The 21,912-nt window shown below is 36.8% G+C and overlaps 1 protein-coding gene across 1 annotated transcript in view; it reads left to right on the top strand.

Annotated features, from left to right (window-relative positions):
• GRID2 (glutamate ionotropic receptor delta type subunit 2) overlaps positions 1 to 21,912 on the top strand; it is a 919,201-nt gene that overhangs the window by 776,742 nt on the left and 120,547 nt on the right. The gene's annotated exons all lie outside the window — the stretch shown is intronic.

Below are 21,912 nucleotides of genomic sequence, written 5' to 3'. Positions count from 1 at the left end.
TAAACAAACACATACTCCTGAGCAAAGGACTCCCTATTTGACAAGAATTTAAGGGAAAACTGGAAAGCAACTCTGGAGACAATCTATTTAAATAAATATTTCAGAACATATACTTCAAAAAGTTCTAAATGGGTTTGTAACCAAAATATAAAATTATATAATAAAATTGGAAAAGAACAAAATACCTTTTATTATTATGATTTGGATGGGGGGAGGGGAACAACATAAGTTACAAAATAAACTGTTTGGATTACATAAAATTAAAAATTCATTTTATAAACAAAATTAACATAGCTGGAGTAAGAGGATAAGATATTTGGTGAAGAAAAATATTTTCCTCAAACATACCTTATAAAAATCTGATATTCAGCATATAGAATGGAATTGATACAAATAGAAAAAAAAGCACATTAAATCATCCCCTAACAGTTCAAAAGATATGATCAAAAAAAAAGAGAGATATTGAAAGATATATGGATAAGAAATGTAAATGACTAACAATCACATGTGGAAAGTTCTAAATAACTTTTAATAAGAAAAATTCAAACTAAAATGATTCACACATCATATTGGTGAAAAAATTTTAAATGTTGGAGGGGAAGTATACAGACAGGAAAATATTTTTGGTGGAATAAAATGCTAAAAACAAATTCTTAGGTGAATATAATATCTTTGGGTATAATAAATTATGTTTATGAGAGATCAAAGAAATGAGAAAATATACAGAATTGATACAGAGTGAACTAAGCAGAGCCAGGAGAACAATATAAACAATGATTATTATCATGTAAATGGAAGCAACATTAAAGAAATCAGAATAAATGTGATTACAAATCTTGATTCCAAAGAACTGATGAAACACACTTCTCTATAGGAGAGTTGGAAGATGACTATGAGTATAGACTATTGTATATATTGCAGCTGACATGTTTTTATTTTCCTATTTTTCTTTGTTATATGAAAGTATTTTCTGGAAAGAGAAATTTGGGAAAATTGCAATGGTCCAAGAAAGAAAACAAAACAAAAGGCATCATAGGATCCTACTAAGAAGGGACTTTCAAAGTTATCTAGTGCAGGACTTCTTAAATTTTTTTCACTTGCAACACCTTAAGTGCTTCTTGAACTGTGGACCTCAAGCCCATATGGGGTCCTACCTCCTCATTTTATAGAAAAGAAACTGAAAATAAGAAAGGTTAAGTGACTAGTTCAAAGACACACAGGCAGTACATCAGTATATCAAGTTTTAAAACTTAAATTATTAATATCCAAAAGTTCTTATACAGGTAACTACCCTTAGAAAATCACCTAAAATATGGGGACTGATGAGATTCTTATCAAAATAAGTAAAATAATTATATCATGATCAAAAGTAGGGGGAACCTGGAGTTTATCCATGTAGAATATTAGGTCACACTCAAAAAAATTTCATCAGGAAGAACAAAATATCAAGAATCTCAATGGAAATAATGATTAAAAATGGGAAAGAAAGTGGCATGGTAGTACCAGAATTCAAATTATATTACAAAGTAACATAATTAAAATGATTTTGTAATGAACAAAAAATAGAAAAGTTAATCAGTGGGACAGATTAGGTATACAATAAACAGAAGCAACTGATCTTAGAAGCAGAATGTTAAATAACCTCAAAGGCTTAATTTCTTATTCTTCAGCAAAAAAAATATTTAAAAAATAACTGGAAAATAGTCTTACAGAAATTAGGGTTAGACTAACTTTCACATCATATGCCAAACTCCAAATGGATACATAACTTCGATATAAAAAGTCACATCATGAATGAATATGAAAAGCAAGGAAAAAAGAAAAACTTTTTCACAACTATAAGATTTCATAACACAAAGAAAATCTTAGATGATAAAATAAGAAATTTGGTTATATAAAATTGAAACCAATGCAGTTAAAATTAAAGACAGAAAAAAACAATCTTTACAACAAGTTTCTCTGGTAAAGGTCTGACATTTAAGATATATAAGAAACTGATTAAAATTTATGAAAACAAAAGTTATTCTTTAATAGATGAATGGTCAAAGGCTATGAGTAGGCAGTCCCCAAAGGAACAAGTTCAAGCTGTCAATAGTCATATGAATATATGCTCAAAATCACTAAAAATTAGAGAACTGCTCATTAAAATAACAAAATAACTCTCAGGTGCCACATCAAATCTATGAGATTGTCAAAAAGGACAAAAAAGGAAAATGAAACTTGTTGAAAGGGACATGGGAAAAGAGGGGCATTAATGCCTGTATGGAGTACTGAATTGGTCCAGTTATTCTGGAAAGTAATTTGGAAGTATATTTAAAAGTCACTTAACTGTCCATATTTTCAACCTAGTGATACAATGAGGCCTATACAAAGAGATCAACTAAAGAAGAAAAGATGAATATAAAGAAAAAATGTTTATAGTAGCTCTTTTATGCAGGGTTAAAGAACTGGAAATTAAGGAGGTGCTCATTAATTGAAGAATGAACAAACTACAGTATACAAATGCAATGCAATACTATTGTACCATAAAAAATTGCTAAAGTTATCCTTTCATAGAAACCTTAAAAGACTAGTATGAACTGATTCAGAGTGAAGTGAGAAGAATCCATAGAGCAATTTACGTGGTAATATCAAAATGGAAAGAAAATCAACTTTGAAAGACTCAAGAACACCAATAATTGCAATGACTAATCTCAACTCCAGACTTACCATGTAGCATGCTACCCATCTTCTGACAGATGGGTAATAAACTTAAGGCATAAAATGAGACATATAAAATGAGAAATATATGTGGTCAATGCCTTGATTTGTTTTGATTGACTATATGTATTTGTTACAAAGTTTTGTTTTTCTTTTTTCAAATATGGATATACAGTGTTGGGGATTGGGAGAAGGGGATCTAATAATAGTAATTTAAAAAGGGAAGAGAAAGGAGAAATAGCCATTGAAGTTGTTATTTTTAATACACAGTGGGGAAAAAAAAGAGGACAATATAAAACTCAAAGAAATAGGACAGCTTTGAAAGTTACTGAATTTATAATTACATTTGAAGGGGGGAGGGAGTTGTGCATATTAGAGATTAGTGGTTTCAAACATCTTTTCTGTTCTGATTTGCATACAGAAATGTTCCTTTTATTTGGTATTTGTTAAGTTCAGAATTTTAAAATTCAAAAAAAGATTATCAAGTGGTGTCCTTTACAATTTAACTTTTAAGGCCTCGTTTTTACAATAATGTTCTATTTTAGAGACATTTCCTTACTTCTTGGAATTTCTGTCCTTCAATCAGTGTCTATCCCAAATCCCTAAAGCCTTCCCTACAAAATATAGCATTCCACTATTGTCCTTCAAGGATTCATGCTGTATTCTGCCAGCCAGTTAACATAAATTTTTCTTTAATTTTACTTTGTTAAAGAATTTCTGAAGTACTTCAAATCAACAACAGCCAGTGCACACATAAGACCTAAGCTTATTCAGTGTTTTGTTATACTCTTCAACACAGTAATCAGGATTCCTGGAATCAGTATCTTCCCAAAATCACAGCAGGGATTTTTTTTCTGTTAATCTGTGACTAATAGACTGTGATTTGAGTAACCATGAAGACCCCTTTCCACCAAATTGTTCTATCACTGTCTCTGAAATTCTCCAAATTAGAGAGCTATTATTTTAGTTTAAGGCTTAGAAAACATATTAGGCTACTAACATTTACTCAGGGATTTAATTCAAATAACAAAGTCCTTAAGGAATAGATTCAAATTTGTCTAGTTAAGACTTGGTGGTGGCACAGGGAAATCTGGAGCTGAAAAGTAGAGAAAAGCCTACAGGAAATGGAAAATTAGATGGCACTTAGGAATAACATGGGAGTAATGGATGTCTAAAAACAAGCCATAGAAGGATGACAAAAGATTGGAGGGAAATGATGAAAGGAAGATGAAATGGTAAAAAAGATGAACTCTGCCTAATTTACACTTTTGCCTATAGATGCCCCATTTAGTTTCTTCCCTCTCATCCCATACCTGCCATCTCATCTAGGATAGACCATCAATTTATTTCCCTTTTCTCATTTCATATACATTCTTCCACAGATCTAAGATGAATGAAGAATTTTTACCTTTGTTTGCAGTGCAGTTCAAATCAACAAACAATTACTGTGTGGCACTACGTACACAACCTTCCTCGGTTCCACAGTCTGGATCTCAATTTGTAGATCCAGAAATTGGATTCGATTATCTTTCCCACAGGTAACCAAGTTGGATGAACTGATTCACATTAACAGAACTCAGGGGAAACTGACTATAATGTCAGTGTACTTATTTGCAGTCATAATCAATCTCAATTATCCACTCAATGAATACCCTTCCTCAGTTCCTATATCAGTGACTCTGGGAAACAAATTAGTTAAGAGAAGCAGCTTTTGAATATTAAAATTATGAAAGAAGGAGTCAAAATAGGTGCAAAGGAAATGAAGAGGAAACTGTCTCAGCAGGGATGTTCCTTGTTACATGCTAATACTGGGTCAAAGGGTATGAATAGTTTTGAGAAATTTAAACAATCCCAAGGGAATAATAAAATTGTTTAGGAAAATGCTTCAAATCACTAGTAATGGGAGAAATTGAATTTTCATCCAATTAAAATAACAAAAATGATAAAAGAAATAGTAATTGTTGAAGAGATTGAAAAACAGACATATTAATACATTTTTGATGGAATTTATTTAGAATTATGGGAGAAAAGTTACTAAGTTTTTCATACTCTTTGACCTAGTGATCAAACTATTAGGCTTTGGCCTTCCCCCACCCACCACCCCACCAGAACAGAAGTTATAAAGTGTGAACAAAATAAATAACAAGTAATCTCGGAACAGGCATTAGCAAATATGGAGATCACAAATAAGTCCTCATGTAGGAGACTGTTTTTGAGCTGAGCCCTATCTTTAATATGGCCTAAGTGTTCTCTAGTTTTCCTAAAGAATAAGGTTAAAGAAATGACCAAATTTAAAGAATAAGGTTTTAAGTATTTTAAAAAGTAACCCCTCTACTATGATGTCAAGGTCATGTCTCCAGGTCTTTTGTTCCTGAACCCACTCAGAAACAAAATTATGACACTTCAAATTCTGAGGGATCTTTATTAGCTTAAAACCTAAGTCAGAAGTATAGCTTTTGTAGCAGACCCAAAAAGACAAGAAGAAAAACAGAGAATAAAGAAAATAAAGTAGTGTCATATTGTGCATTATGAAATGCACATTCTCTCTAATCGCTGCTCTTTAAAAAGGAATAAAAGATATTCTGTGTACGGGTTACTTCCTGGTCCTCCAGTACATCGTGTCCCTAAAGTCTGGACACATAGGAAATCTTGTTAACAATGCATATTTTCAAGAAATGAAATGAATGGTATTTTCAACAACATTTTATTTAATTGGCATAAATTTTAGCTATGACAATTTCATACGGAATAAAAGCTTTCATTAGTTATAGGGGACCATTTTCCATACTAATGAGATTAATTTTATTTAATTAATAAGATTTCCTTTATGTCTCCTATGTCTTCCTATGAAATCTCATTTATGCTAATTAAATCAAATGTTGTTGAAAATTTCATTCATTTCATTCTGGAATGGAAGCTTGTTGAGGGAAAAAGGTGTCTTTATATCACTGGCCCCTGGCCAAGTCCCTGACATGTAGTAGGCACTTTATAATAAATGCACATTGGATAAATTTGTGATCACCTTAATGTGGCTGCTCCCTGAGATAAGGCTGTATATACCCATACCAACCTTATGATTAAGATTTTGGGCTATGATCTCTCATAACTCCTTCCCAAAGGGCCTCTCCAGGGATCTAGGGAATCTTCCTCTTCTCTTCACAGTTTGCATAAACTGTGCAATGATATTACATATATATATATATATATATATGTATATATTATAATATAATATAATAATATAATATAATCACATTGCACTTTGGCTGTCCTGAAACTTTAGTTTTTCAGAGACCAAGACAATTCTCTATACTATAGCATTATCAGAAGAATATTGTTGTGAAAAAGATCTTTTGCTTAAGGTAGATGCTTGATATTATTAAAAACAATGCAAGTTCCCCAAATGAAATACAAGTCACTCCGTTCTATTCAGTCTAGTACATTGGAAAGAGCATTGATGCTAGAGTCAGAGGATATAGGTTCAAATCCCACCCCAGATACTACCTATGTAACTGGGCAAATCACTTAACTTCTCTGGGTCTCATTTTCCTTATTTGTGCCCCTACCCCCCCCCCAAAAAAAAAGAGCATGAGACTAAATGACCTCTGAGGTCTCTCTAAGCTATAGATAAATGATTCTGATCATTCTGAAGCAGTTCGTTGTCTCCCTGCAGTGTCTTTTCAAAAGAAGACCAAGGGCAGGAGGGAAGGGGGGAAGAGAAAGGGAATGCTAATCTGTTGTTTGGAAGAGTGAGTACAATCCTTACATATGGCCCTAAAGGACATAAAGAGGAGGAGTGGGTGGAAGTTGCAAGAAGATTCAATTTAAAATTAATATCAGGAAAATTTTCCTAACAGAACTGCCCCAGAGTGGAATGGGCTACCTTAGAGGCAGTGGGGTCCTCCTCATTGGACCCCTCCATGCCCAAGCTAGACTACCGCCCCATGCCAAAGGTAGATGATCATAAAAGTTGTGTTTTTTTCCTAACCAATCAATCATCCAGCAGTCCCATACAAACCTATGGATCTCACTTGGCTATTGCTAATGTGAGAATAAAGGCTTGGCAGGACTGTAGGAAGTGATGCAAGCAGATTTCAGCATTTCTCCTTTCACTTTAAGCCTCTACAAAGAATTGTTGGCCTCTTCCACCTTCACTACCTTCCACCTTCCTGATAAATTTGTAAGAGAAGAAAAAGTTTCTCCCTTTGAGGGGAGATGGAAAAGTTTAAGTGATATATATGTATGTATATATACATAAATGCATAAGAGTACATAGATATTTTTAACATACAATTTTTTAAATGTTTTCAGCTCCCTTATTAACTTTTCAGTTCATTTGTCAGCAAGACCATACCTTCTACATACTTGGTTATACTGCCTGAAAGATTATTAGACCAGCAACCAGAAATTCTGCCCCCCGCTCCCCCCAAAAAATCCTCCTTCAGGATAGTTTATTCAGAATCACATGTCCAATATAAAATCTAAGAATGCTTTTAACCTTTAGTGCAAGCAGAAAAGAGCAAAAACTAATAAGATACAGCTGTGTTAAAAGAGCACAACTTTTTAAATTATTCAAATAAATATTTTAGCGATTTCATTGATTAAAATAAAAAACAGTAACACAATGAAAGCTTTAAAAGAAACCTATCCTTTGGAAACCTTTTATAATCATACTACAAATAGAAAAAAAAATCCATTCCAAAACAAAGGCTCCTGCCAGCCACTGAATACTGGAAAAGGCAGATTTTCAATTGTATTCAGAACTGAAAGTGACCATTTTAGGGCCTCAAATAGACACTGTTACCAAAATCCAAATTACATTACAATACTTATTTAAAATATAAATAATATTTAAGATATGAATCTAATTTTTAAATCTCTTAAGGAGTTTTTAATAATGGAACATCTTTATAGATTCATCTACTCATTTCAGACTTGGACAAATTCATCTGGTACTACCAATAGCCCACATAGGTAAAAATACCCCTTTTCTTTGCTACCAAAATTATTTTGTGTGCATCATCAGCTCTGCCAGCTGCACAGTAGAGTTCTACTGAGAATGGTAGAATTTAGAACTACTGCAATGAAAGAAAGAGGTTCTAAGATGATGTGCCATTCTATGAAGCTTTGTACCATGTGGCAGACACACATTGCAATATGACTCCTGGTAAAGAGAATCTTTAAGTCCTCAGGCTTAAATTCTTTGTGATATTACTAGGGGAAAAAAAGAGAGATTGAGAAGTCTGTGAAAATAGACCATTATTAAACTATGGACCTTGTGCAATGGCTTCTTTTGAATGATTTTGCATGATGGTTATTTCCCATGGCAGCCACTTTTGCCTCCTGGATTCACTTCTTTGGTTTCATATTCCTTCTTTGTGGTACCCACAAAGCACCTGAGTATTTCAGGTGGCAAAGTTATTTTCAACTAGAAAAAGAAGAGGACTAGAAGTTTAAGAAAGAAGGAAGAAAGGAAGAAAAATAAGGAGGGATTATCATATTGCTAATCTTCAGCTTCTCTATATCTGAAATTGGGATATTTGGAAAGTAGTGTGAGAGATATTAGATTTACACCAATACCTCATACCAAGATAAGCTCCAAATGGATAGAATATAACCTAGATACAAAAGGTTGCCTTATAAACAAATTACAGAAACATGAAAAAAATTAACTTGTCAGATCGAGGAAAGTTCATGACCAAACAAGCAATAGGGAGTATCATAGAAGAAAAAAAAAAAAGGATGTTTGATTACATAAAATTAAAAAGTTCTTTTGTACAAATAAATCCAATAATACTAAGATTAAAAGGGGAGCAACTAGGAAGATATATTTTTGCCATGAGTTTCTCTGATAAAGGTCCCATTCCCATGATAAATAAGGAATTGATTCAAATGTTTAAGAATAAGAGCCATTCCCCAAATGATAAATGGATATAAACAGGCAGTTCTCAAGAAAGCCAGCCTATCTATAGCCATATTTTTTAAAAAATCTATAAAAAGAAATACAAATTAAAGCAGTTTTGAGATTTCACCTTACCCCCACCAGATTAGCACAGAAAAATAACAAATGTTGGAAGGGTTGTAGGAAAGCATTGGTGCATTGTAGATGGACCTATGAATGGTTCAATCACCTATAAAGCAACTTAGAATTATACACAAAAAGTTACTTAACAATGAATATTTTTTGACCCAGCTATAGTACTATTAGGCCTATACCAAAAAAAAGATCAAAGAAAGAGGAAAAGGTCCTATATTTACAAAAATATTTATAACAGTTCTTTTCTTGTGGTGGCAAAAATCTGGTTACTAAGGGATGCCCATCAATTGAGGAAAGGCTGAACAAATTGTGTCATATCAATGTAATAAAAACTATCAGGTTTTAAGAAATGTTTTAAATAGGTGATTTCAAAGCATCAGGAATAGGAATTAGTTTTCCTTAAAAGGCAACAAAACTTCCATGGCACTTGATTGGCCTCTGCCTCTATCAATGAAGCCTGCTGAACATCTAAGAACATGAAAAGTCCTACTCATTGGACCTCTGATCCCCTCAGACTTGGACTTATCAAGACCATCATGTAACTCTATCCTTCACCATATCCTGCTTTGATGTCCAAACATTTCCATGTGGAGATGAGAGTAGCCAATTCCAAGGAAAAATCTAATGCCACTGAGTTATTATTCAGTGGTTTTAATCTAGTCCGATTCTTCATGACCCAATTTGAGATTATCTTGGCAAAGATACTCCAGTAGTTTATCATTTACTTCTCCAACTTGTTTTTACAGATGAGGAACTGAGGCAAACAAGGCTAAGTGACTTGCCCAGGGTCACACAATTAGAAAATGTCTAAGGCCAGATTTAAACCCAGGTCTTTCTGAGTCCACACCCTTGCCTTGCTTAGTACATAGTAGATAATTAATGCTTCTTCCTTCCTTCCTTTTTAATGCCACCCATAACACAAAGAAAGACTTACATAAGTTAACAGAGAGTGAAGTGCCGGAATTAGGGTTAATATTGCAAAAACAAACAATTTTAAAATCTTTTATACAGTGATTAAGAATGAAATGAGTAAAACCAGGGAAGGACTTTATACAATAATAACAATATAGCATAATGGCAAAAATCTCTGAAAGTTAGAAGAACCATTATCAATTCAATGACCATTCTTGATTTGAAAAGAACAAAATTTAGGGGTATCTAGGTGGTGCAGTAAACAGAGTACCAGCCCTGGAGTCAGGAGCACCTTGATTTCAAATCCAGCCTCAGACACTTGACACACCCTACTAGTTGTGTGACCTTGGGCAAGTCACTTAACCCCAACTGCCTTGCCTTCCCCCTTTCAAAAAAAAGAACAAAATTTAAACATGATGGTCAATTCAGGATACAGAATTAAAGTTACATTTTTTTAATATGGATGACAGAATTTATTTTGCCTGACTGCATAGACACAGATATAGATATAGCTATATAAGAAGAAATTTATGGAAGGGAGAGAAAACAGATTTCTTTTTATTAAGCAAAAACTTTAAAAATGGAAACCTATTTTCATATGACACTGGAAACAACTGATTGCTATGTTTTAGGAAACAGTTTAAAATCCACCCTGGGAGTATGCATTTTTATTTCTGTACACAATACAATATACTTATTTTTATATAATCCATTTGTTGTGCTTTTTTATATAATTTGTATTTTATTTAATTATAGTTATATAAATATATATAAATAAAATTATATTAATTATATAATTATATAAAATCCATTTGTTTTGCTTTTTCTTGCCCAGATGCCATATTTTTGGTGTGTTTCTTTAGTTCTATCTCTTGCTAATTTCCACCTGTTTTTCCATAAAATACAAAATTCCATACAGGTGAGAAATGAATCTTACCTTGAGTTCATAATAAATGCCTGTTAAAAACTGGTTTAAAAAAACCTGGTTAAGTGATTCCCTGGGGTTGAACAGTCATCTGAAACAGATTTTGAACAGTCAAGGTCCCGAACCCTGTCCACTATACCTCCCATCTGCTTCTACTGGGAGAAAGCTTCCATGGGTAGAGTGCAACATTTTGGTGGGAGAGAGATGAGGATGATATATAGACTACAGAAAGCATAGAATGGAGATAGGAATTATAGGAATTTCCTTCCACCAAAGCAACTCAGTACTTTCTTTGTAACAAAGTCTCAGAGATTAGATTGAGACATAAAGAGGTTACTTGACTTGTCTAGGGTCAAAGAGCCATTAGATTTCAGAGCCAGGCCTTGAACACAGAACTTCCTGAGCTCAAGTTCTCTCTCAGGTACCTCTCATAAGTACCCTGAATGCTATACATTTGAGACATTAAATTTAATTAAAAAAATTTTTTTCCCTTTTAGTTCCTTCTAGTCTTGGCCTCATAGATTCCCCTTCCCAGGCTACATAATACTCTTTGAGGGAAGGGACTAAGGGAATGGACATTAGACCTAAAGTCATACCTTTCAGGTCAAATTCAACATGGAATGATTTTTTTTTAATTTTGGAATATGAAATATGCAGCTCCACAATTTCTCAATACTCCTAGTCTCTTGAAACTACTTTAGAGAAATTGCAGTTCTGTTCTTGTATCTAATTTGAAAATATACTCTAACAGCATAAGGAGAACTGTAGCCTGTGGGGTTAAGAGATGAAAGCAAATGATTAATATAGATTCTTTAGGTCTCATAAATTGGTTAAAAGGAAGGAAAAAAAAGTCAATCATACAAGGATTCATTTGAAAAGAAGAAAAAATAAAACTCTACAAAGCCAAAGAATAAAGGATGAAGTCATTAACCTGTATCTGTGACTGGATTTGGAGACAAACTCTCTTTGTCATGCTTTTCAGAATGGTTTTCAGTCTTTAACAGATAAACACAATTATAATGGCAGAGGAAGCAAGGTGGGTTTTTATTGGTTAATATGTGTGGGGTTGGCTCCTAAGGCACCTGCCAACACCATGAAGTCTGTAGCTCATACTGCTGAACTCTGAGTTTCACAAGCACTAAATTCATTCTCACTTCTGAAAAGAACTTGAATTGAAGCATGCTGGATTTGTAACAAAGCCCAGAAGCATCCTATTTTGTCATGTGTGAATGTTGCCAATAGACAACTCACAAACCCACTTACCTCTTACCTCTAGCTGTGACATCGAAAGGAAGAATAAATGACTGGCTTGAATAGAGTTATCAAAAAAAAGTTTGGTTTCTTTTTGGCTCTTTTAACTGATCGGCCCATCCCTTTCCCTGGGCAATGCAATTTTGTTGATTAAAGGACCTGATTTTTCCTTGGATGGGAAAGGGGAGCAAAAAGTATTTATAAACTTCCTATTAGGTGCTAAGTGGTTTACAAATATCTCATTGGATCTTCATAACAACCCTGGGAGGTAGGTGATGTTATTATTCCCATTTTGCAGCAGAGGAAATTGAGGAAAACAGAGATTAAGTGACTTGCCCAGGGTCACACAGTTGGTAAATGCTTGAGACTGGATTTGAACTCAGATCTTCCTGACTCCAGGTCAAGTACTCCATCCATCTAGCTCAGAGGTGGGGAACCTGCAGCCTAGAGGCCACATGTGATCCTCTAGATTCTCAAGTACAGCCTGGATTCATTCAAAGGGCTGCACTTGAGGACCTAGATGGCCATATATGGCCTTGAGGCCACAGGTTGCCCACTCCTGAAGCTGCTTGTAAGCACAAGCAAGGTGGGATTTTTGTTGTTTTCTTGTGGGGGTTCAATTTCCCAGTCTCAGGCTTAAATTGTGAACATCTAAAGGATTGATCTCCTTTGAAACCTGATAATTCACAGCTGTGCTGAATCAGATAGGTTTCACACCTTCTGGCTCTGAGACAATCAGGAGTCAAGTCTTTGTTATATATCCTGGAAAGTTGGCATTTTGCTTGAGGGGGAGGGAGTGTTCACTAGTGAGAAGGATCTTTTGATTTCCTTGTCAAAACTCTGAGTAGCCATATGTTCAGAGCCCCTGACTGATTAGATGTCTGTGCTCCCTCCAACTGGTGATGCATGTAAAGTGTATAGCAATGATGCTATGTTCAGACAGCTGGAACCCTGTCTCTTGTCTTTGTGCTAGTTTCTCTATTTGTAATTTCTCTGCTTGGATTTTCTATTTTCTCCACATTCAGGGTGCTGACCTTTCCCCTAAACTAGTGAATGTAATTAAAATTAGGACTGTTCACCCCTCTTTGAGCAGTCTTTCTTTTGAAAGCAGATCAAAGAACCTGTGCTAGCGTGTCATGCTGCGTGCGCTAGGGTGCTTACTAATACAGTGTTTAAGCACTCTGAATAAGGGTGATTCCCCAACTGTAAGAAATATGAAATTCACGGGCAGTTATGTGGCATAGTGAATAGAGCACCAGTCCTGGAGTCAGGAGGACCTGAACTCAAATCCAGCCTCAGACACTTAACACTTACTAGCCATGTGACCTTGGGCAAGTCACTTAACCCCAACTTCCCCTCCAAAAAAAAAAAGAAATATGAAATTCAACTGCCTGATTTTACTGATAGTTTCATTGCAAGAGGATGAGTGAGCCAAAAATATGCAAAGCCAGTGCATCTCTGAAGAAAGAGCCTGTGCTTGTCATTTGTTCATTGTTCAAATATTAAATGGTGAGGAGCAGTATTATTTTTATTATCAACTAAAAAAAGAATTCCATCTCAAATGTCAGCTTGAAAAAAAAAGGCTAAGCAAAAGTTTTGTCAAATTGCCAACCTGGGTGCTTTCATACTCTGAGGTTTTTAATTAAGTGGTCTTCTTGTATTTCAGAACCATGAGGTCCTTTATTAATTTGGTAATAATTTGGCTCTTTGGTAATGAGTCCTATTGGTTAGATTTCCAGTCCCATATCTTTCCATTTCCTAGTTCTGTATCTCTGCTCTATTCTTTCTCTTCATAAATTCCAAATGACTTTCCACATCAGAAAGTTTGCAAGGGGACATTACTTCATCTCTGCTTTCTGCCTAAGTCCAGGCAAAGAAAGAGAAGATGCAGAAGTGCCAAACTCTTCTCCTTCCTTCCCCTGATGCCTGAAACACTTTGTAGAGTGCATTCAGTAATTTGCCATTGTAAGCGCTGGCATGAAGGGCTTTCAGGGCTGAGCTCTGACACTGTATTTAGTTTGGACTTTGACTGCTCAGCTAAAACTTCCATTTGTATGCATTTATTCTGCTGCACACATTATGTTATCAGTCACTTTCAATATTTCAGAGTCACAGCAGGCCCTTTCTGACACACATTTGTCAGAATGAACTGCCTTGATTGCTATTATTACAGACTGCAGTTCCTGAGTAAGGGGAAAAGGCTTATGGAGAGCCTGAATATTGAAACTGCCTGATAAAACAATAGACAAAACAGAATAAAAACAGAATAAATGCATACAAATAGAAGTTTTAAAAGGACAGAAAAATGCAGGATTATAAAATAAGCAAATGGAATTCAAAAACCCATGAAGAAATACGTGATGAATTTTTTTAGAAAAAGGATAATGAAACATATCAAAAATTGCAAAATTACAAAATCAACTACCTAGTGAGGTATTGCTTACTTAGCTCCCCAGTAATCAAGGATTTAAATAGATTTTGCTAATGAAGGCTGTTATTGGAAAGATTTTAAAATTCAATAAGCATTTTAGTGCCTCCTATATTGCCAAACACTGAAGTTTCAAGGAAAAAAATTTCTACCCTCAAGGAACTTATAGTCTACAATAGAGAACTTTCATCCTATTGAGGGATTAGGTTATAAATACTCTGTTAATTCCTAAAGCAAAAAAATATATATATTCACAAGAACCCAAGAATGGATCTCTTCTTTCTCAATTAAATAAAACCTCTAGGGAAATAACAATGTCCATGGGGCTGTCCTTCATATTGTTCTCTAAATAGAGTATGGCCAAAAGGAAAAGGGAAAGAATGCTTTATGAAACATGTGTTCTACTTGTTTCCATCCCCCTTCCTGATGAGGTACAGGCTCTGGGAACCCCCTTGAACCCTCCTTGAATCTTCCCCTTTGATGAGGCATTTGCCTGAGGCCATAAACCTTTCATTCCAGCTGGCCCAAATCTCTGTTACTAGCCCAGCCCTCCATTGTCCAGCTAGCCCCCACCCTTGATCCTCTGAAAATATCCATATCTGTTACCTTTAAACTAGCCTAGCCCTCCACTGTCTGTCATCTCCAGGTAGCCTCCAGCTATTTCCCACCCTTAATCTCTCATGAAGACCCTCCCCAAACTCCTCCTCTAGACCACCCCTAGAACCCTCCCACAACCGTCCTCTATATAAGCTCCATCTTTCCTCCATGAGGGGATGGACAATTATCTAGCAAAGACTCACTCTGTGTCAGAATGTTCTGGGCCCCTTGTCTGATGCAAATGTCACAGATACCGAGGCTCCTTAAGAGTCTACCCATTAGGGTGAATCTTGAATAAACTTTGCTTTACTCTGGCTGAGAGAAGACTTGAGTGGGATTCATTCAGCAGGACCCAGGGTGTTGGTATTTTGGGATCTCGCATACCCCTAAGGATTAAACCTTAAACCTCAACATTTTATGGTTCCACATCTCCTACCCTGCATCTCCCACCACAGCCCCTCGCCACCCCCAGCCAACCCCTGCTTAGGTCCCAAACAGGGTCTGAGGCAACACCCACTCAGGCCTCAGGCCCTACCCCCATGGCAGTCTTAGGGGTATTTTCTCTTCTGACCCCTTCCCCTCCTCAGGTACCAGTTGACCTTCCCCCTTGCCAATCAGATCCCCCAGTCTTGCAGTGTGACCCAGTTGGGACCCCCCAGTCACTCCCTCATAGGAAGTGGGACTTCCTATCTCCCTGTTCTCATAGCCCCTTCAGGGCTTTTTCCCCTGCCTGTCTCTCCCAGTGGGACAACTAGAGCACATGTCCCATTCTCCATTTCTGATCTCATCCAAGTTAAAGAAAAATTGGGGAGGTTCTCTGGGTTTGAGAGACATATTCCTACAATTGGAGCTTTCTTGGGGTGATTTGCATATCCTCTTCTCCATCTGTTGTTCCATTGAGGAGAAAAGGAAAATCTGGGAGCAAGGCCCAAAATTTGGGGATCGTTTGACTAGCAGTGACCCCACAAAATGCCCCCAGGAACAACTGCTGTTCCCACCAGTGACCCAGGATGGGATTATCAAATGCCTAAGGATGGGGGAAAAGAGACCACATGGTACTCTGCCTGTTAGAAAGCCTAAGAACTGCATTTCAAAAGCAAGTAAATCATCAGAAAATTAGTGAAATTTCTCAGAAAAAAAGGAAAACCCTGCCCTTTTCCAAGACAGACTGGTAGAAGCTATTAAAAGGTATACAAATTTAGACCCTGACTCTATAGAAGGGGCAGCAATCCTTAACATGTATTTCATTAATCAGTCTGCCCCATATTTTAGGAGGAAACTGCAGAAATTGGCAACCCCAAACACATCAGGCCCAGTTGCTGGAGATGGCCTTTGGAGTCTTTAACAACAGAGACCTAGTTGCAATGGAGAAGAAAAAATGAAGGGAATGAACCAGAGACAGAGAACATGCTCAAGTCTTGGCTGCTACCATGGCCAGGAAAAGCCCCTCCAAGGTACCCCCTTGGAGGAAGTCCAGTCACTTGGGCAGTGGGGAATCTTGGTTTTAATGTCACAAGGAGGGTCACTGGACCAAGTGCCCCTCCAGGGCACCCCCCCAGGGAGCCCCAGGAACCAACACCTCTATAGCTGTACCCATCTCACCAGGAGGGACATTGGAGGAAGGATTGTCCCCAAGGTAGGAAAAGTGGTAGAGCCCCCAGTACTCTGTCCTCCAGTCTTCTCAAGACTTGGAAGCCTGGGGCTTGGCAGTGCTCCCACTTTCTCCATCTCTCACTGAACTCTGGGCAAGCATTGAGGCTGAAGATAAGGTTACCTACTTTATTAGGACTAAGTTCTGTTCTAACCAATTGGTTGTACCCTCCCCTTGATCATAAACAACCATAAAATATTGAGATTTAAGGTTTAGGAGTGCTCAAGACCCCAAAATACCAACATGCTGGGTCCTGCTGAATGAATTCGACTCAAGTCTTCTCTCAGCCAAAGTAAAGTAAAGTTTATTAAAGATTTGTGATAATGGGTAGACTCTTTTAAGGAGCCTCAGTACCTGTGAGGCTTGCATTGGACAAGTGGGCCACAGTAATCTGACACAGTGAGTCTGCACTAGATAATTCTCAGTTCCCTCATGGAGGCAAGATGGGGCTTATATACAGGAAGATTGTGGGAGGGTTCTAGGCGTGGTCTAGAGGAGGAGTTTGGGGAGGGTCTTCAGGAGGAGTCAAATGTGGTCAGACTCCAGTAATGAGAGATTAAGGATGGGAAGTAGCTGGAGGCTACCTGGAGATGACAGACCATGGAGGGCTAGGCTAGTTTGAGGGAACAGATTGGGGCATAGACATTTTGGGAGGATGAAGGGTGGAGCTAGCTGGACAATGGAGGGCTAGACTAGTAGCAGAAATTTGGGCTGAGCTGTAATGAAAGACTTATGGCCTCAGTCAAAGGCCTCATCAAATGGGAAGATTTAAGGAGAATTCAAGGAGGTTCTCAGAGCCTGAACCTTATCATACCCACTCCATTCTACCCAAAGTAACTCCAAAAATAAGGCCAGTTAGTCCCAGGTGTTTCAGTATGCAGATGTATGGGGAGCAGGAGAAACCAAAACCAGATACCCTAAAATGGCACAGATTTTAGGATAGAGATGAAAGCTTAAAATTTATATAGATATTATTTGTCAAGTGCTGAAATAAATCAAGCTCATAAGTGAAGGAATAAGGCATCTTTAATGGAGATAACAGGATAGTAAGAATGATGCCCTGAGGTCCTGCATATCTGAATACATGGATGTCCCACTGATGCAGTCTGGGGTTACTGGGAACCCAAAATGTCAGAATATTGGGAGGGGGGGTCTGCCTGCAATAAATTCACATACTCAAACCTTCTAGTCAAAGTGGCAGTTTATTGTAATGCCAGAAGTACCTGGGAGATTCCTAGTAAATCTGCAACTTAATGGGGTTAAGACTGACACTTACATACAAAAAAGGACAGTGGGAAGATCTGGATGGGATTAAGGACTGGTAAATAGCCTGGGATGGGCCAGGTGCAATAGTGAAAGGAGTAAAGTAGTTTGGGGTGGTTCAAGAGTGACTGTGAAAGGACTGTCAAGTATCTAGGTGGGCTGGGATGGACTCATGCCTTGGGTGAGACACCAGCAATCTGGGTGGCTGAAATGTGTGAGAAAATTTAGGGACTGGGTTACTTTCAAAGACATGATCTTTTCCTTTTAGGAGTCCAGGTCCCATCACCTCATCCCCACCAGGAAACTTACAAAAAAAGGTTTTTTTGTACTTTGGGGAAGAAAAGGAGGGAATCATATTAGGTAGCCAGGCCTAGTCATGAGACCCCAGCCCTACTGCAGTCCAGTTTTGTTTTTTTTCTTTTACCTTTCATGATCTAACTTGTTATAAATCCCAATGAGGGGCCCAAGCACATTTGCAGCTATTTTGGCAAATGAAATGGCTCAAGCTGGCTTTGTTTACAGGGTAAGGTCCCAGTGTAGCTCTCTCTAATTGAGATTAAAGGCCTCAAGAGATGGAATGGAAGGACATTACTAGAGTTTATTAGGGTTGTTTAGAGGGAGGAGCTTTCCTACTGGCAGTGTAACCTTTGGACAGAGAGATTAATATTACATTTGATATTAACAATATTCCTATCACATTTTTTTTTATATTTTCCTATCAATATAAGAATGAAACCAGTAGGAAAAAAAACCAGAAGAAAATAATTATTCAAATCAAAGGGTAGACACAAAGTTGTTCAATATCCCCTGTGCCAACCCCCCCCCCCCGTTGTAGCTTACATATTCATGTAGCTGTTAACAAGTACATCCCCCTCCCCTCCATGCCAAATTTTGAACCCTTCTTCTATGCATGTGTTATCTGTCATTTTTAGGTTATAAAATATTCCCAGATTAACCCTGTGTCATGTTCAGTGCTCTGAGCATAGTTCAAGTTTAGCAAATAATGAGTACTGAAAATAATCTTGAAGCTAAATTTGAACCAAGTGTTCAAGGACTATAAAACTCATTTATTGGTAAGTAACTTTCCCTAGCATTTTTCCCCTATGCTGTGTTAACTCCATACTAGGATGATGTTCTGGTATAAGAGGCCCTTTATCCCAATTACTCTCTTCAGTGAAGAAAGGAATGAGATTAGATAACATTTTTGTGTGTCATGGAGCCCTGGGACAGATAGAAAAGTCTATTTACACTTCTCAAAAGAATGTTGTAAGTACATTATGTAAAATACATAAAATTAGTCAATAAGCATTTGTTAAGTACCAGATGTGTAGTATGTACTGTGCTAAGTGATGCTGATTAAGAAAAAAAAAGGCATAAAACAATTACAGAAACCTATTGTCAACTTTTTTTTTGCCTTTTTTGAGGGGAGAGAGGTCAAATAGTGTTAAGTGACTTGCCCAAGGTCACATGGCTAGTAATTGTGTCAACTGTCTGAGGCCAGATTTGAACTCAGGTCCTCCTGACTCCAGGGCTGGTGCTCTATTGACTGCACCATCTAGCCACCCTATTGTCAACTTTTGAGGCTTTGGTCTAAGAAAGACAGAGTTAGGTTATCTGAGTCCATGTTTTATTTCACTCAAAGCAGGTGGTATGCACATGCATGGGAGATAACAGTTTGGATGTGAGAGCTCCTCTGGGGGTTGAGGCACACAGTTTATATGCCTTTTGAAGAGTAGGTGTTCCCAAAGGGCACCAATCAACTCTGATTGGTTACTTGGGGGGGAGGCCCTATATTAAAATGAAGGTCTTGGGGTATATGACTTAAGTCACCTAAATCTTGGTCAAAGAGACATCAATTTCCATGTTACCTGTCTTGTCTATAGAAAGAATCAACATTTTCCCAGACCTGTATAAGCAAACAGAAAAAACAGGAATACACCCATTAGCCCAAACTTAAGAGTTTCTTTTACTGTCTGATTAGATGTTGGCCTGGGTAAGTCTTAAGAAAGATCTCCCACACTGGTTGGTTTCTGGATAAGGAAGTAGAAAAGGAGAAAATCATGGTAAGAATTTATCTCCACCTAAGGCTGAGAAGGATACAAATTTGACCAAGATAAGGGGACTCAATGCAATCTTATTATCAGTAATATCCTTTTGAAGAAGAAGTTGAACTTTGGAATAAGAGGGCTGGAGCTAAATCTCCAAGATAATGATTATTTTAAAAAAACATTTTTCACACTATCATATTAAAAAAAGTGCAATTTTTTTGCCATTCATGTTCATGGACCCCCTAAAATTTATCCACAGTCTATGGAACCCCCAAACTAAATGATCTCCAAGTTCCCTTCTTGCAGAGTGTATTTAAATCCCTGATTACTGGAAATCTAAGTACCACATTCTTATTAATACTTCCTCACACCTGGACTCAGAGACCAGGATTTGGTCTACAATTCCAACCAATTTTGCCCCCTATTTCAGATAATAGTCTCAAATTCTGAGAAGCATTTCTTCTTGTTTTTATGGTTGTGTTCCTATTCAAAATGTTCCACTTAGGTCTTTCCTTGGAGACCTATCAGGATGCTTCATTGAGGGCAGAGTGGTATGGCTTGATTACCTAAAAGTATAAGTTCCTCAGTGGAGCCTAGCACACAGCTGCCAATTTCCTTTTGAGGGCAATCAGTATGTTCATTAGTAATTGAGTTGAAGAAAAAAAAATTTGGTTTTTGCCAAGTCAGTGACCTGGATCCTGCTCAAAATGAGTGTTCCACTGAAATGGACTGTTCACTTCCATTTCCCATGGGCCCCTTTCTGAAAAGACTTTCCCTTTCCTACTTTCCTAACAATGACAAGATTTGAATTTGGAAAGAGAATATGACCCAAATGGTCCTAACATCATAAAATCATGGCCAAGTTCTACTTTGCTCTGTCTTAGAAAATGGAAAAGGAAGCTTCATTGGAGACCAGATTTTTTAAATAAATAGGCACTCTGTGCCAAGATTTACCATTTATAATTTATTTTGTAAAGATTTTATTATTGTTATTGGCAATTTTTCACAGAAATGCCACTGAGCTATTGAAGCAGAATCAAAATCTCCCAGAACCAAGCCAAAAATTTCATGGATAGTGCCAGGAAATATGGATTGAATAAATATATCTGGGCCAGTTGAAAGGCAGTAGACACACCTCAAGGAACCAATAAAATCCGTGGAACATTTTTCATACCAGGCCAAGTTAAAGGACGGCCAAGATTTTCTGATTCTCAATCAGAATAAAATTTTCATTGAACTATAGACAGTGAATCACTCTCTCTGATGACTGTTTTGTGTATGTGTGTGTGTGTGTGTGTGTGTGTGTGTGTATATATATATATATATATATATATATATACACATACATACATATTTTTAATTAAATGTTATACATATCCAGAATTAGTCTGGAAAAGGGAAGTTTCTGGAAATTGAAACTAAAAATAAAGTAGCTTAGTTGAAAAACATCATCTTCCAGAAAGGGTTTGATCAAGTAGAAAAGGTTATCTTTTATTTTCTAGCTTCTGAGTTGCTCCCTGTGCACTGGATGACTGACAGACTGGAATAGAGACATCAGAAGAAAAAGAGATAATGAAGATACTGTAGGCAGAGTTCAGACCTATACACAGTGTAATCTTCAGTGGGAATTTCCATTCCTTCTCTTGTACTCTTTTAAATTTTAAATTAGATATCATTGTTAAGAGGCCTCAGTACTGACAGAAATTAAGGGCTATTCTTAAATTGAAAACCCGATCAAGATGTGAGGTCTAGAACTTCGGTGTACTGAATGACTTAAATTGAGGTTTTAATGATCTCTTTTCATAGTAGAATTCATGATTCACTGCAGAACAGATTTACATGCTATTATTTACTTTGTTTTAATATCAACTTTTTTAAAATATTATTTTATTTTCCCCCATAAATATAAAAACAATTGTTAACATTCATCATTTTAAAGTTTTGGGTTCCAAATTCTATTTCTTCCTCCCTCCCCCCACCCCCACTCCCTGAGATGGTAAGCAATCTAATATAGGTTCTACATGTACATAATATATTTCCATATTAGTCTTTTTGTGGAGGAAGGAAGGAAGGAAGGAAGGAAGGAAGGAAGGAAGGAAGGAA

Source organism: Petaurus breviceps, unplaced genomic scaffold (assembly GCF_028583685.1).
Source record: "Petaurus breviceps papuanus isolate PSGF00001 unplaced genomic scaffold, PetGlider_PUasm1.0 126, whole genome shotgun sequence".
Lineage (NCBI taxonomy): Eukaryota > Metazoa > Chordata > Mammalia > Diprotodontia > Petauridae > Petaurus > Petaurus breviceps.
This window is presented reverse-complemented; position numbering and strand designations above follow the sequence as displayed.